This window comes from Ambystoma mexicanum, chromosome 5q (genome assembly GCF_040938575.1).
Source record: "Ambystoma mexicanum isolate Mex_15411 chromosome 5q, UKY_AmexF1_1, whole genome shotgun sequence".
Classification (NCBI taxonomy): Eukaryota; Metazoa; Chordata; class Amphibia; order Caudata; family Ambystomatidae; genus Ambystoma; species Ambystoma mexicanum.
Genome location: NC_090933.1, coordinates 965,527,940 through 965,543,359, shown reverse-complemented (window position 1 = coordinate 965,543,359; position 15,420 = coordinate 965,527,940). Strand labels below are relative to the sequence as shown.

General features: G+C 45.1%; 1 protein-coding gene across 1 annotated transcript in view; it reads right to left on the bottom strand.

The window, feature by feature from the left end:
• OXR1 (oxidation resistance 1) overlaps nucleotides 1–10,018 on the bottom strand; it is a 3,084,878-nt gene extending 3,074,860 nt beyond the window's left edge. Inside the window, exon 1 of the mRNA XM_069621494.1 lies at nucleotides 9,823–10,018. The gene's annotated coding sequence lies outside the window, so the exon portion shown is untranslated. The remainder of the gene's footprint in view (nucleotides 1–9,822) is intronic.
• Between the last annotated feature and the right edge of the window lie 5,402 nt (nucleotides 10,019–15,420).

The following is a 15,420-nucleotide window of genomic DNA, read 5'->3' as shown; positions in this document are numbered from 1 at the left end:
AAAAATGCAGAATGTAAAAGCACTCTGTTCACAAGAACTGACTTCAGCCTGTGCTGGACCACCCAAATGACCCCCCTCTAACCTCATCAGTCCACGAAGGTCAAACACACTTTCTGACTTCTAGATCTGGAAACTCTTTGCAGCTCAACAGAGCCAGGAAGGGGTCAGAGCTTGCGGTTAAATGCCCAACATTGAGTAAATAAAGATGCAGCCCATCAATGTTCGAATCTATAAACTACTCAAAATTAAATTCAATTTGTGGTGAGGTTCTGGGCTGCCTGACAGTTGACAGGCACCAGAGAATGTGACATGAGTCAGTGGGCAGAGTTACATCCCTCTGCTCCAAGAGATAAGACAACTTGTGCTCAGGTCTTAAAATTGGAAAGAATGTTAAGTGATTTTATTGCATACAAAGTGAACACAAACCAGAGGGCCACGCCACATACAGGTTTTGGGAACTGAGACAGTTTATTAATTAAGTGGAAATGTATGCAGAAAATCAAAGGGTTTCATAGGATTAAATGGGGAGACATATTTTGCTCATAAACTGGGTACCAGTAATTGACACAAAGATGGTTCAGATGTCTTTGGAAAGCACATTGAAAGCCCTATCAGCGCATAGGGATCTCCAAAAAATTCAACAATGGGAACAAGAGTAATAAGCCCAAATATAATGGTAGCTTCCCCAAAAAAGTCTTCCCAGAAGTGCTTTTGGAGTAGCATACATAACCAGCGTGCATTGCTTCTAATGAGATGATACAGGATGCCTTCTGACTTCTTCTGTGCACAAACCCAGAGAGTTTTAAAGTGAATAAATGTGTCCAACAGAACAAACCATTGGTGGGGATATGTGTGAGTTAATTTTGTTCTCCTATTAATTGTGGGGTCATACAGAAGTAGATCCCTAGCATTTTTTATTAATGAATAATTTAATTTGTTCCTAAATAGTCAACAGACACTGGGGAGATCTGGGGAAATTCGAAATCTTCAACATCTTTCCAAGTGTATAATAATAATATAGTTGTTGAAGTAGTTCTGGATAACCTATTACCCTTTTGCCAACCGCATAAATCCCCAAAAGGGGAGCAGTGCATTTAAAAATGAAATTCCAAATTGTTCAATAGTCCCTCAACCCTGCATTCAAGCGGCGGTCCAAATGGTAAACTGAATCTCTGGGTCTGTGCTGTGCAGAAAAGTGTCAGCAGGGTTAAAGTGTCTACAGGGTTAAGTAAAGGGAAATACATGATTTAAAAGCACACTCTCTCTACATAAGGAGTAAGGAACTCCAAATTAAAGGGGACATTTTCACTGCATTTGGGCAAAGGAAAGGGTGTTATCCTCTGTTGAAAAGAGTCTGTTATTAAAGCTGTGTGTGTTAGAACATTGCTAGAAATTAAAAGTGCGCAAGGAGGTCAGAAATAAAGAGCGCTGCTCATGTTTCTTTGTTTTGCCCAACTGAAAAGCGCTCCATGTATTTAAGTTAAGTCCCCTACAAATTCCAATGTCAGATAAAATGGTAAATTCATGTTCTAGGGTGCTGTGTTGATTATTCATTCATACATTAGAGGCATTCTTGTGAGTGGCCCAATCATCTGAAGCATTATCTAGAGCTGTCTTTCTCTTTACAAGTGACCAGGAAGACTAGAGATCTGAACGAAAAGTGTACATTTTTGTGTGTTGGAAATTCTCTGATCAGATCCTGTGATCTTTGTTACTTAAAACGAACTGTGTTTTCAACTGATGTTTTCAATTTGTGTCTAATGTTAAGTTTTGACAGGAATTAAAGGTTTTGTACCACTGAGTAAGGTGGCATGCATTTTGAAAAGTATTGTTGATATAAGGACATTGTGTAATAATTAAATATAAGTACGTTATATTCTTTCTGCACACCGGCCTGGTTCTTGGCTTGCCTATTGCAAACAGAGTGAGGGAGGACTGTGGTGTTATATCAGTCCAATGCAGAGTTAGTTAAGAATATAAATAATTGCTCAATTGGTGTTTCTCTCATGATTGGAGGGTGGGGTGAGCTCCCTGCATTAATTGCTGCCTCAAATATACCCTACAAACACTTCTGTGACTTCCTTCAGCCCCCTTTCAAGTGGTTAAGGTACGGGCTTGATTTGCCCATCTACTCTGATGCATATACGCACCAGCTGCTGATTATGTCAGTTCACAAAGTACATAAAATGTCTTTGGCGGAGAGTCAGATCTGGTCAGCATAGAGTCTTTTCTGTAGAGGAAGGTCTGAGAAAAGAGGGAACTACCCAATAACCGTACATGCACTAATTATTGAAGATATTGCAATACATGTCAGAAATCTTGAAGATGCAAGAAGGTACTCATTTCTGGACTTACCATATTCCTGAACCCCTGATGGCTTTCAGTAACCTAGCTTTGCAGCTGTAAGTCATTGTTCATTGAACATGAACACAAGAAGGTGAACGATTTGAAATTATACTAGCCAAAAAAGTTATCAGTTCTGGGCTACCTTCCAACCAAATCTTCATTGGTATATATAGTTCATTGAAATTAGAGGCGATAAGAAGCCTTAATAAATACCATGTCCTGTTGATAGATGAGTAGGCAGAATGGCAAGCTGAGGTGTAAACAGAATGTGTAGAGTAAGTGAAGAGCTTATTCCTGGCGTAAACCTTACCTGTGCATATAATCTTCCATCACCTGCAAACCAATGGAATTCTAGCTGCATGATTTTTATGCAGATGAGGACACAACACTGAAATCATTGGTTACGATTCAAAATCCCTACTCCTGCATGTGCATAATCGTGTTGTTTGCGTATGGCTGATGTCAAGGCAACATGTATTTATCACCTGCTAATATGATGTGCCTCCATGTATACACACATCATACCAGCCAAGGAAAGTTGATTATGCCAACACTTAATTAACATGAATAGATCGTCCCATTGATATTTAGAAAATAATGTATATTGTTCCCTACCATAAGAATATAATGAGCTCAACTATTCTGAACCTATTGCCACCCTGTTACAATCTAGCACATTTAAGGAAAGGGGCTTAACTTCTGATTGAGCAGGCCGTGTGGTATGAGGAGACCACTACTATTGTAAAGTGACACGATTACAGGCATGGAAGCACAAACCGATGACTAATTGGACAATTTAAAGAAAATTTAAAATCAATGCAAAGCTTACACCTTGGGAAGGGACACTTTTTCCTAGGGATAGGCTCAACGGAGCACACAATAGTGCACTTCAAAACTGTCATGTGTTCAGGTTATCCGCAATTCATATGCATGAGAAATATGCCCATATATAATTTAAGTTTCAGACGATTAAATGGTCGAGTGCCATTCTGAAAACAGCAGTGTTTACGATACAAAGACATTATGCCAGGCGCAAACAACACTGATTGGTTGGGAATGCCTTTCCAATCGCTCTACACATCATCCCGATGCCGAAATGTAACTTTCCTAACCATGAAGCCATCCAATCTGCCAAATACAAGCACTTTGTGGGTAGATTGCTCTAGGGAATGGCATTTCTCTTGCCCTTAAGGTAAAAAATAAAGGATCTTGTCATTCGGGAGTGGGTGGAAAACCTACTTCTTCACTGTTGCAACCAACCTACCAGGATCATAGCGGTATTAAGTAAACAAAAAAAAAAAAACACCATGAAGACCAGCACAGTCCAAAGCCACCAGCACTACCATGCTCCAAGAAATACAAATTAGCGTCACCCCTACCAAATTTCTCCAAATCAGATGAAGATGCGCATGAGGATAGCCCAGTGGCAATGTGTTCGCCTTGGAAGCAAGACGACAGAGCAACACAGGTTCGATCCCTGGCGGGTTCCCGCTTAGAAACCTCTGGGTATTAAGCGCGTTATAAACAACCTATCATATCATATCATGACCAATACTTGAAGCCCCATCCTATGTAAACAATACATACTTTTAATATATGTTTTATTTATTTTTTAAAAGAAGGTATAAAGCTGCTATAGGATGGAGAAATCAATACGTACCTGTTCAAACCATATGCAAAAAGATCAAAGTCAATGTAGAGTGAAATGTACAACTTCAGTGCCCAGCACTATGTGAAAAATGTGCTTGTGGTGCAGAGTATATCATGGCTTGAAATACATTGCAAACCTCATTCTTTACAAATTGTGGTGGCTTCTGCCATTTGAGACCATGGGTAGCTTGATTTCAGTAGCTTCATATTAACATTGGTGAAAACTAGGCTTTGGGTGAAATGGTCAAACAGAAGACCATCAAATCAATGACAACGATCATACTGAAGAATGATCACACAACACTAGAAGACCACACCAGTGGCAGTGTAGCACTCTATAAATAGCAAGTTACATAACTACACATCATTGTTCATAGACATGCTCTCTGCTGGCACCCGACAAACAGGGCATCCCGCTCAGCTTCCATCCAGCCCATCTGGTTGCAGCATTTCACCGTAATTATTGAAATTGACATTTTGCTGCATGTGTGTGCCCTTTTTTAAAAACGATGTTTGGGGTGTTAAAAGGGTGTTGGATATTGGAGTGGGGTATGAAAAAAGTGAAAAAAATGCAAGTCAATCACATGTCCATAATCCAATGCTGGGCAATTGATGATTATATTGGGCCAGCAGCCTGGGTTATAGCGACTCAATATATCTCACACATATGGACTATTGAGCTATATGACAGAGTTTTAAAAATGTAAACAGCTCTAAATGATTGCCTAAGGCGAATGGTTTCATGAAATATCTCCAGAGGAACAGTGAAGATGGGCGTTCGCTTTTTAGATTTTTTAATAATTGTAATGTACCTTAATAGTCCATATCTGTGGGATATTTTGTGGAGATATTACCCAGGCTGGTGGGTCCAGAGAGTCAGCAATGGCCTAGCACCTGCGTTCAGTGTCCAAGCAAAGCAAGGGCACCTGCAGTGCATTTGCCCACATGGTCCGCCCACCAGGCCGGGTTATTTTGCCATTAGCACCCATGGTTATATTAGAGAGGTGAATTATGTTTTTCTTTTTTTCCTCTTAATTTTTTTTTTAGGAAAAAGAAAATCTTTGATGCAATGCATAGCATTGCATCAACGAACGATATATTGCCAGACCATGATGGATTCCTTGAGGGAAGTGAAATGGGGCTCTATATCGAGCCAACTTTAACAACAGAAAGAGGTTGAGGGAAAACCAACAAGCACACCCTCTATGTAAAGGGATGAACCCTAATGCTTTAAACACAAAGCTTGTGATTTTTGCTGTTTCCCTATCTGAGAGACTCTTATTGTCATTTCCTAATTACTTTGGACATTCAGAAAACATTCTCAAAGAAACATTTTATAAATAATCTACATATTTTATTGTTAATCGTACACAAATTACGAACACCAATTTCTGTAGTTCTGTGGCAATTTTAGTCTCACAGAGTCAGTATTGGCATAATCAAAGGGATCAAAGTGATACAAACATAAACTTCACCTCATTTACAACCCTATGTGTTCAATTACTTGTTCATTTAAAGTGTCATGTGCTGTGCAATTAACCACACCAGGTCATACCTCAATGTACACATCCCACTCCAGCTCACATTCCATTCATTCAGTTTTCATCCACTTTCAAACATCAAACATATAGTGTGCCCGACATGTTTCCTTGAGGGAAGTGAAATGGGGCTCTATATCGAGCCCCTTATCTCTTTACATGGGATTCAAAAGACAAAACGAGCACAGAGACATCCGTGTGCATGACGGCATTGGTAAGCAAGTGGGTTTTATTTGGGGATAGGAGGTATGTGTTGGCGGGTGAGATTGACAACAAAGTGGGGACAGGGGAGGGACAGAGCTGTGGATGTGCTTAATCAAGAAACGTGCGAGAAAGGGTGGGCTTGTGCCAGTGAATAGAGCCCTTGTTCTCGCTAACCCGTTTCATTAAGCACAACAACCAGGATCCTAATTAAGCAACAGAACTTGAGGAGAGGGGCCATTACCAGTCTGGTAATGCACCGGGGAGTCAGTTACAAGTTGCGAGGGCATTAACATAAGCCCTGGGGGATTACCAGACTGGCAACTCCCCCCCTCTGAGATTTCTACTGCTATTAGTACCCCGGCAGTTTGTATCGGGGTACTAATAGTGTTTTCTTGCATTGAAAAACGGTGTGTAAAACGTTTCTCAACTCGAGGGAAAAAAGCAAAAGAAAATGGCCACCATCGATTGATGAGAGGGGCTACTTGTAATCCCTTCCCCCTTTCCATGGAAGCCAGTCGCAGAAAGGAAAGGAAAATCGAGGGACACGGCGCGCAGAACGACAGCCAGTAAGGCTTTTTCAGGGTGGTAACAACCTGGTGAGGGCCAATCATAATGATTTTTACAAACCGATTGTCCCTCGCTGGAGACTAATGATTGTTAATGTCCCACAGGCCTGAGTAAATGGACCAACCAAAGCAAGTGCAATTTGAAGTGCCAATCTAGCACAGACCTGGAGGATACCACACTAGTAACATCCTGGCCAACTGACCTGGGTCCTTGGATCTCTCTAGAGAAAGCACATTCATGTTTCAAAATCAACACACTAGGAACACAAGCATCTTTCCCACAGGAGGAACAAAAAGCAGGTCCATCATGACAGCTATCATGAACAGAAAGTGATCGCCTATACAATAGAAAGGCGTCTCTTTCGTTAACAATGACCACATCTGTTAAGGCTGAGGAGAGTTTGGGAGCAGATGCTCAGAGAAGGAGCTGAAGGAGGAGACACTGGTGCCAGGACACAGGTATGGAACAAAAGTACCACTGACAAAGACAAAGGGCCTCATTACGAGGTTGGAGGTAGCTATGCTGTTTTTACCGGCATGGCTACCCCCAAACTCGGGTCAGGCTCTGGGCTCCATGAAAGGGGAATTACCGGGCCATTCCAACCTCGGCGGGCCCCGTAATTCCCCTTGCGCGGGAGCCAGAGCCGGTACATCCCCATTCCCATTTGAACCCCCATTGGGCTCAATGGGAATGGGGAGGATGGTAGCAGCGGTACCGTTCATAACGGTGCCGTTGCTACCATCCAGTTCTGCTCACGGGTGCCGCTCTGCATGCCTGGTCTGACCAGGCATGCAGAGCAGCACCCGCGAGCAGAACTTGTAATGAGGCGGTATTGTAACAACGGCGCTGGTAGTACTAACGGCGCTGTTGTTGCCTTACCGCCACAATCGGAATGAGGCCCACAGTCTTGAATTTTCGATATGCCAAACTGCACATATTTTTTAATATTACATTTCTCTATTACAAAATGCTTAATAATCAATCCATTTGAATACATAATGTGTTATTAGACGTTCTAACGTAGGTACTTTAATTCAGGGCTGTGTACTGGGATCCTGCGTTGCTCAGATGAAGTGGCTGGAGGCACACTGGGTGGTGAGGTTAATACATCAGGAGCTGCTTAAAAGCTGTAATTAAGTCATTACCTTTCAGACACATGTTTTTGCAGGTAGAAAGGGCTGTTTTTAAATAACCTTAACGCCATAATAATTCACATAATTAGCTTAAGAGATGCAATTCACCATGCGCATTTCAGATAGCTGTTTAAGCGTGCATAAAAGCTATTTGAAACCGCCTTAATATGGAAGCATTTGGACAATCTGCTTAATAGTAGTGATAACCCCATCACTTTCAGAACTTTACCAGTAAGAATAAGTGTTTTAATTGATCATGATGAAAAATGAACTAAGCTAAACAAATGCGCTACTGATTCTGCTACTGGTGTATTCATGTATCCCTCCAAAATTGCAGCAAATGTTCCAAGCTCAGATGCTTTCTATAGCAACAGTGAGTGGATAAAGCCTCCTCACTAAGCCAAAACTCAAAAAGACATGCATCGTGCGGAGCACTTCATAATGCAATGAACTGTTTCACGATACCTGTGGTTATTGCCATGGCTTGTAATTGCAACTAGCTAAAACAAGAAACCAAGCTTTGACCATAACAAATCCCCAGCCAAAAGGGAGCAGATATTTTTGTTGGGAAACAACAGACTGTTGTGTCTGCCATTCTATGATTCAGCTGTCACATGGCGGCTCACTGCAGCCACTTCAGTGAATTATTGAATATGTTCGAGGCCTGGAATAATAGGTGTACAATTGCCTTATCTGTGGCTGCATGCAACACGCCTTCCAAGGCTGACTCCGAAATTGTATTTGATAGCAGGACTAATTGGGGAAATTATAGGAGGCACTCTAGCTTAAAGACGAGCGTGCCTGCTCGACAAGCATGCTCAACGAATGACATTATCCATCCTCAAAGACCTGGGCAACATATGCAGTAAAGCACATGGCTTTCCGTAGGGACATGCAGCCCGCGAGTCAGCACTTCCAACCTCAAAAGCTATCGGAACAGGAGAACAGGAGGTGCCCAAGATCACACATGTGCAGAACCCAGGATCTGAGACCGTTTCTAGTAGCTCTCATTCCATCCACCTAGGTACTAGACCAACTCCTCCCAAAATGAACTAAACTCATTTCGGGCTAATTGTCTAGGTGTGCCGGTAAATAAAACAATCAGAAATGTATATGTACATACGTACTTGACAAGCATCTGCACGCTAGTTGACATGGACGTGCTTATTTTGTGTATAACATCACTCATACTGTAAATTTAAAGAGCATAAACAATTGTATTTTGTAAACTTGCCTGTTTAGCAAGGGGTCAATTAATGAAGTTATTCATGCGGCACTTGCACGGGGTTTGGTAACGGGCTCTCCTGGTCATTTCATTTAAAACATTAATTCAGCTAAAAAAAAATAAACAAATAAAACTAATTGGTTTAAAGTGCCCGAAATAATGACCAGGCTACAATGGAGAGTCTGTACTCAACTCAACAGATATGCATATTTCAGTAGCTGATCTGGCCGGGAATAATGAGCAGGGTGCAGAGGAGCGTTTTTATCCCGCAGCCCATCAGAGCAGGGAACCCGATCCTGTAAACAAGCGGCGCGGCGTGCCGCCTCCTGCCTGCCCCTCTGAGAAGGCTCCCGGGCTCCGCTGTGCTGATATGGAGCCCCGGACGAGGAAACATCGAAGTGCTCCCTCTCATCCTCCGTGGAGTATGGAGGGACTGGCATGGCAGCGCAGGCGGGAGAGCGTGCCACGCAGCTTTCTGTATTTACACACGCGTGCCCGCAGACACAGCGAACACCTTTCCGTCTATTGAATTATAAGCACGCCTCCCACCACCCCCTACATTTTCCAAAATATATCGGAGGACCGATGCAATGACAGGTGTTGCAGAAAATGTCGGAACTTCACATCACCAGGTTTTAACAGATTGCATGCACAGTACATCCCGGTAACCTTACACCCTTGGAGGAGTTGCAGGCAGTAGTTTAGAATTCTGAAGCACCATGCACTTGCAGGGACTTAACAGAAATCCCTTTTGATGACAGAGCAGGCAGCACAACCCGGGGTTGGTCGCACAACCAGGGTTACTTTGCCAGCGTGACTGCGAGCTAATTAAAGAGTGTTAAGGCAGTCATTAGTGCAAGCGAAAAGAAGGCTTATGCTGACAGTGGAAACAACAACAACAACACTGCCTAGTCATCTGAGAGGGGCCCCACCTCCCAGTCACGGTCCAGCAGCTACCGCTCCAGGGCCACATTAGTGCCAGGCTCCTCAAAATGCAGAGTCAGCTCCACAAACTAGGGCTATGCAGGGAGCCTGCTGCGTTTACACAGCCCCATCGCCCCCTCCCTCCCGCAGCAAGTGTAATCATTCACAGAGGTGATGCTTCACCCACGTGGCTATATTTCCATTCATGCAATTATAGCAGGGAGATAGAACCTACTGTGCTGCAGCCCGGTGATGCGGTGCTCCTGTGTGTGCTACCACGGTGCACTCAGCATCGCACACCCACCCCGTCCTCAGTGCCTGCGCGGGGTCCTTTCCAACGGGTGTGTCTGCACGCGCATCCTACCGGAGCACCACCGAACACATCTAGACATGCTCGGTTTTCTGACCTTCTCCGTCTGGGACCTACCAAACGCACCCGAGGAAGGAGGGGGTAATCTGGATCCTACCACAGCGATTCTAAAAATAGCACCTGCGAAAAGAACAGCTGGAGCTTAAAGAAACAAGGACCCTCTTCCCTCTCAGCTGTAGGTACAGTGTCCAGGTGACCGGACCCGTCAGCTCTCTGCTTTCAGTGACATTATTTAATGAAAATGAGAAGAAAGAAGGCAGTGCCGTGACAAGCATGTGTGTGTTCTTTCAGGCTTGGCGTTTGCTGTGACTGGCGGCGATGCCTCGCCAGAGCCTCACCGCTCGTCAAGAAGGGGGCAGATGTCTCGGCTCTTCTCTTTGACCTTGAGCATACTAAGTACAGCCTTTCGGAACCCTCTAATTTACCTCATGGCAAGTCATCAATAGAAGGGGTGTATTTCCGAGCATGCCAGCGACTTGCTGGAAATATAACGAGCTGCTCGCTGCCTGTGGCGCCGTGACAGCACCGCGGAAAAACCCTGTCGCGTTATCAGATCAGAAGCAGGGGCCTGCAGGTACTAAATAATAACAGTGCATTGCCCATGCCAGTGAAAGGTAAAAGCACGTTTTCACAAGCACGGGCAAAGGCAACAGCGCGAGCTTTTCTACAGATACACATGTAGACCCTGTTTTTATATTTTCAACATTTATAAATTGTATATTATGAAAATCCTCCCAATAAAACTAATAACATGCTCATTTTTAATTTGCAAAATAAAGCAAGCCAAGTCGGTGTTGGCTGTCATGTGTCAAAAGCAGCCTCACGTGCCCCAATACAAATGCCAAATGCCTGCTGTGGAAGCAATATGCTAAGGCAATAACCCCAGATAGGCAGGTGCTGCCATTATATGTTAAATGTGGCCTCAACCTCCTGATGGTGCCTTTTATGTGCCTGGCAAGTCACTTTATGTAAGGTATAGCCTTGCAGATGCTGCTGGCAGATGCCACATGCAGCCTCGCTCGCCTGCCCCAGAAAGGCCACCACGCGCCTGTCATTGTCATGACAGGTATAGGTTAGCCTTCAATGTCCCTTTGCTGCCTTGCTGCCGGCTCTTGGAAGTGCACCCTAACACTGCCCCAATCATGCCATCTCAAGCCGGGCATACTCATCACCGGTGAGATGGACTTCACAGTTACGTGTTTTATTAATGGAGGGATTTCCGTGCACTAATAAAAGGCTTACTAATGAAAACAACATCAAGTAGTAGACTTTGCAATGAGTTAATTAACAACTTTATTTTTATTTATTTAATATGTGTAAACCTGATTGTTCTAACTAAGGTGTCTTGGCGATGAAGCAGTCCAAAGAATTTAGGAAAACAGCCCATGGTTGGGGACAACCAGGATTTTTCGTATTTATTTATTTATTGTATTTAAAGAAGCGCACACAGCCCTTAGGCATCTAGGCACTGTTACAATTTAGAGCCTCCTCAAAGACTAGGTGTTCATCCAAGTCACAGATGTGTTTGTAAGGAAGTTACAGAGATTGCTGGCCTGCACTGAGACGTCATGACCACCTGTCCTTTTGAAGCAGACATTCAGTAGCACCAGTTGTCTTCAGTGCATGCACTGCTCAGAGTGAAGAGCCATCATGAAGGGTGGGCATGGGAGGCAATTTGCCGGGGGGCTTTCGAGGGTGTCAATTATGAAGGGGTGCCTGTAGCTGCTAGGACTTTCTATATGTGCCCCCCTCATTCATTTATTGTTTTATTTCAAAACATGACGTCTCTTATGCTGAGTCCTCCGTCTGGTATCCTCACCATATGATGTTCAGTCCTGCAGCGGGCATCCTCACCATATGAAGTTCCGTCCTGAGGCTGGCATCCTCACCATATGAAGTTCAGACCTGAGGCTGGTATCCTCACCATATGAAGTTCAGACCTGAGGCTGGCATCCTCACCATATGAAGTTTAGTCCCGAGGCTGGCATCCTCACCATATGAAGTTCAGACCTGAGGCTGGCATCCTCACCATATGAAGTTTAGTCCTCAGGCTGGCATACTCACCATATGAAGTTCAGTCCTCAGGCTGCTATCCTCACCATATGAAGTTCAGTCCTACGGCTGGCATCCTCACCATAGGAAGTTCAGTCCTATGGCTGGCATCCTCACCATATGAAGTTCAGACCTGAGGCTGGCATCCTCACCATATGAAGTTTAGTCCCGAGGCTGGCATCCTCACCATATGAAGTTCAGACCTGAGGATGGTATCCTCACCATATGAAGTTCAGACCTGAGGCTGGTATCCTCACCATATGAAGTTCAGACCTCAGGCTGGCATCCTCACCATATGAAGTTCAGACCTGCGGCTGGTATCCTCACCATATGAAGTTCAGACCTGCGGCTGGTATCGTCACCAGATGAAGTTCAGTCCTCAGGCTGGTATCCTCAACAGATGAAGTTCAGTCCTATGGCTGGCATCCTCACCATATGAAGTTCAGTCCTACGGCTGGCATCCTCACCATATGAAGTTCAGACCTGAGGCTGGTATCCTCACCATATGAAGTTCAGTCCTGCGGCTGGTATCCTCACCATATGAAGTTCAGTCCTACGGCTGGCATCCTCACCATATGAAGTTCAGTCCTATGGCTGGCATCCTCACCATATGAAGTTCAGTCCTATGGCTGGCATCCTCACCATATGAAGTTCAGACCTGAGGCTGGCATCCTCACCATATGAAGTTTAGTATCGAGGCTGGCATCCTCACCATATGAAGTTCAGACCTGAGGATGTTATCCTCACCATATGAAGTTCAGACCTGAGGCTGGCATCCTCACCATATGAAGTTCAGTCATGCGGCTGGCATCCTCACCTTATGAAGTTCAGTCCTGCGGCTGGTATCCTCACCATATGAAGTTCAGTCCTCCGGCTGGCATCCTCACCATATGAAGTTCAGTCCTCAGGCTGGTATCCTCACCATATGAAGTTAAGTCCTACAGCTGGCATCCTCACCATATGAAGTTCAGTCCTATGGCTGGCATCCTCACCATATGAAGTTCAGTCCTATGGCTGGCATCCTCACCATATGAAGTTCAGACCTGAGGCTGGCATCCTCACCATATGAAGTTTAGTCCCGAGGCTGGCATCCTCACCATATGAAGTTCAGACCTGAGGATGGTATCCTCACCATATGAAGTTCAGACCTGAGGCTGGTATCCTCACCATATGAAGTTCAGACCTCAGGCTGGCATCCTCACCATATGAAGTTCAGACCTGTGGCTGGTATCCTCACCATATGAAGTTCAGACCTGCGGCTGGTATCGTCACCAGATGAAGTTCAGTCCTCAGGCTGGTATCCTCAACAGATGAAGTTCAGTCCTATGGCTGGCATCCTCACCATATGAAGCTCAGTCCTACAGCTGGCATCCTCACCATATGAAGTTGAGACCTGAGGCTGGTATCCTCACCATATGAAGTTCAGTCCTGCGGCTGGTATCCTCACCATATGAAGTTCAGTCCTACGGCTGGCATCCTCACCATATGAAGTTCAGTCCTATGGCTGGCATCCTCACCATATGAAGTTCAGACCTGAGGCTGGCGTCCTCACCATATGAAGTTTAGTCCCGAGGCTGGCATCCTCACCATATGAAGTTCAGACCTGAGGATGGTATCCTCACCATATAAAGTTCAGACCTGAGGCTGGTATCCTCACCATATGAAGTTCAGACCTCAGGCTGGCATCCTTACCATATGAAGTTTAGTCCTGAGGCTGGCATCCTCACCATATGAAGTTCAGACCTGAGGCTGGTATCCTCAACAGATGAAGTTCAGACCTGAGGCTGGTATCCTCACCATACGAAGTTCAGACCTCAGGCTGGCATCCTCACCATATGAAGTTCCGTCCTGAGGCTGGTATCATCACCATATGAAGTTCAGACCTGCGGCTGGTATCGTCACCAGATGAAGTTCAGTCCTCAGGCTGGTATCCTCAACAGATGAAGTTCAGTCCTATGGCTGGCATCCTCACCATATGAAGTTCAGTCTTACGGCTGGCATCCTCACCATATGAAGTTCAGACCTGAGGCTGGTATCCTCACCATATGAAGTTCAGTCCTGCGGCTGGTATCCTCACCATATGAAGTTCAGACCTGCGGCTGGCATCCTCACCATATGAAGTTCAGACCTGAGGCTGGCATCCTCACCATATGAGGTTCAGTCCTGCGGCTGGCATCCTCACCATATGAAGTTCAGTCCTGCGGCTGGTATCCTCACCATTTGAAGTTCAGTCCTCCGGCTGGCATCCTCACCATATGAAGTTCAGTCCTGTGGTTGGTATCCTCACCATATGAAGTTCAGTCCTGCGGCTGGTATCCTCACCATATGAAGTTCAGTTCTCCGGCTGGCATCCTCACCATATGAAGTTCAGACCTCCGGCTGGCATCCTCACCATATGAAGTTCAGTCCTGTGGCTGGTATCCTCACCATCTGAAGTTCAGTTCTATAGCTGCCATCCTCAGAATATAAAGTTCAGTCCTCAGGCTAGCATCCTTACCATTTGACGTTCAGTCCTGCAGCTGACATCCGCACCATGTGAAGTCAAGTCCTGCAGCTGGTATCCTCACCATATGAAGTTCAGACCTGAGGCTGGCATCCTCACCATATGAAGTTTAGTCCCGAGGCTGGCATCCTCACCATATGAAGTTCAGACCTGAGGATGGTATCCTCACCATATGAAGTTCAGACCTGAGGCTGGTATCCTCACCATATGAAGTTCAGACCTCAGGCTGGCATCCTCACCATATGAAGTTCAGACCTGCGGCTGGTATCCTCACCAAATGAAGTTCAGACCTGCGGCTGGTATCGTCACCAGATGAAGTTCAGTCCTCAGGCTGGTATCCTCAACAGATGAAGTTCAGTCCTATGGCTGGCATCCTCACCATATGAAGTTCAGTCCTACGGCTGGCATCCTCACCATATGAAGTTCAGACCTGAGGCTGGTATCCTCACCATATGAAGTTCAGTCCTGCGGCTGGTATCCTCACCATATGAAGTTCAGTCCTATGGCTGGCATCCTCACCATATGAAGTTCAGTCCTATGGCTGGCATCCTCACCATATGAAGTTCAGTCCTAAGGCTGGCATCCTCACCATATGAAGTTCAGACCTGAGGCTGGCATCCTCACCATATGAAGTTTAGTATCGAGGCTGGCATCCTCACCATATGAAGTTCAGACCTGAGGATGGTATCCTCACCATATGAAGTTCAGACCTGAGGCTGGCATCCTCACCATATGAAGTTCAGTCCTGCGGCTGGCATCCTCACCTTATGAAGTTCAGTCCTGCGGCTGGTATCCTCACCATATGAAGTTCAGTCCTCCGGCTGGCATCCTCACCATATGAAGTTCAGTCCTCAGGCTGGTATCCTCACCATATGAAGTTAAGTCCTACAGCTGGCATCCTCACCATA